This window comes from Microtus ochrogaster, chromosome 4 (assembly GCF_000317375.1).
Source record: "Microtus ochrogaster isolate Prairie Vole_2 chromosome 4, MicOch1.0, whole genome shotgun sequence".
In the NCBI taxonomy this organism is placed as follows: Eukaryota; Metazoa; Chordata; class Mammalia; order Rodentia; family Cricetidae; genus Microtus; species Microtus ochrogaster.
In genome coordinates this window covers 75,695,899-75,698,067 of record NC_022011.1, presented here as the reverse complement: position 1 = coordinate 75,698,067, position 2,169 = coordinate 75,695,899, and the positions used below count along the sequence as shown (strand labels likewise).

Here is a 2,169-nt window from a genome sequence, read left to right as displayed (position 1 = left end):
CAAAGTACGCAAGCATTTCACTAATTGGAATAATCGTTAGGATTTACCGACTCTTGCATTGGGAAGGTGGCGGGCAGCTGAAGGCCCTTCTTCTCCGATGCCTTCCATGCAGCTATTGACATGAAAATAATTAAGTGAAAAGCACCAACAGTTAACAGTGTGGCGATTGCATTTCGTAAAAATACAGAGAAAATTGTGACTTTTAAATGTTGATTGCTACTAACAGTTGGAGCTTCTATTCTCTTTGATGCAGATAGAACAGGGATTTCATAAGGACTTCCTCGCAATGGACAGGAACAAACAAATAAAGCCCTGCTATCTATTGTGTGCTTTGCAAATAAACAAACAAACAAGTGCTCGCTTCCGCAGCACATATTCTAAAATTGGAACAATACAAAGAAGATTAGCATGGCCCCTACGCAAGGATGACAAAAAAAATAAAATGATAAATGCATGTTTCCCCCAACTTGCTTTTTAAAGAACATGTACTGTGATCCATCTATCCTATGCTGCTTTTTATTATAGCTAAAGAGAGATCTTTTTAAAAGCTTGCTTTATTCTTACATATTTCTCAATGCTCATTTTGTTAAAATATCTCAAACTCCATCAATTTGATTCAAAGTAAAAGAAACCATCCTGGCATGGCAGAGATATCTTCAGAAAATCATTTTGTTCCGAGAAGTCAGAACGTTCATTCTGGTTTTCAAGCAAGAGGTAGAGCAGGTGCATTTAAGGAGTCAAAGCATTCTGCCTTGCCCTGGCTCTGGCTCTCAGAAGCCCCCGCTGTCCACACTGCAGCGAGATTGGTCGCATGCCTGGTTCAAAGCTGGCCTACACACATGCTGGAAGGGCTGTGTGAAGAGATGCAGAGCTGTCTGCTCTCCCACATACCACCACATACACACCTGGTTCAGCAATGCTGAGAAGACCCGGCGAGAGGTCTTAAAGCCGATGCTGCCTTACAGAACTCACAGGCTGGCAGGCAGTCATGTCTTCAGGCTGCAAACGGTTCACCCGATGTTCAGTTTCACGTGTATTAGAGAAAGTAGAAGGACTCCCTACATCTTTATTGGTTAAATAAACATTCTGTCAAATGTTGCAACTGAAGCAGGCCCACGAATATGATCCTAAGAAGGGGCTAACCCTGTCTTATCTTGCATATCCCATTTGGCAGGTGCTTTCAAGGTTTCTCTGCATGACACGGTGCAGTGCTGGGAAGAATCTACTGTGATACAGATACCAGGCTCTGCGCATGCTTATTGGCGGCGACACCGTCTAATCAAAGAGGGAACATAATTAAGTGCCGAGGCTCAAAGTGTCTTTGAAGTCAGAATTCTGCTGATTTTTTTTTTATTTTATGTGATTGCTTACAAATTAGTTCTCTATTTGCTCCCAAAGAATACACTTAAACACTCAATCAATGAATAACCTACAGCAGTTTGTTGTAGATTCAATAATGGGAATGGTGCACTGTAGCAGGATAGTCAGATATACCCATAGGGAGTGTCAGTGGTCAAAATGTTTCCATTGCCAGAAGGTACTCTGAGAATGGTCTGGAAATTCGATACAGCATTGACCCTACATTGGAGTCAGGATCCACAGTCAGTTTCCCAACTGTATGGGAAGTTTTAAAAAGAACAATTTAAAAAATACAAACATTTTAAGAATATATTTCCAACTATATATTTTTAAAAAAATAATTTTAATTGCATTAGTTCAAATGAACTACACAGCAACACGTAATTATTTTATTATATGTGAAGTGTCTCTAAAATTGTTGCATTTTCAAAGTAGTTTTATCAATTGTATTAGCTCATAGCTATTGATGTTGATTTTTTCAAAAAAGTTATCAGTGTATTAGAAACAGGATAAGTGGTTAGATGGCTATGTAAACAGGCTCCAGCAGTTTACGAAATGCCATGTAAGTCTGTTTGCTTTGTACTTTGTTCCCGAGAACTGCCAGCTTATTTTTGTTAAAACACACATCAATTTCACAGTGCATAGCTCTTAGGTCCTTTCATTTGTATCGTAATTCCAAATCACTTGGAGATGACAACTTTGTTAGCCTACCGTTGGAATAAGACTCAAAATTAGAATGTCCAGCAGTAAAAAGCAATACAAATTGGAATATTCTCAGCTTGGGGAAGTGGACATTTCTTGTGACTTTTA

General features: G+C 39.2%; 1 non-coding gene across 1 annotated transcript; it reads left to right on the top strand.

Moving 5' to 3' along the window:
- Positions 1-353: 353 nt before the first annotated feature.
- Positions 354-460, top strand: LOC113456021. Its single transcript, XR_003376911.1, has one exon. It is a non-coding gene; the product is annotated as a U6 spliceosomal RNA (small nuclear RNA).
- Positions 461-2,169: the final 1,709 nt, after the last annotated feature.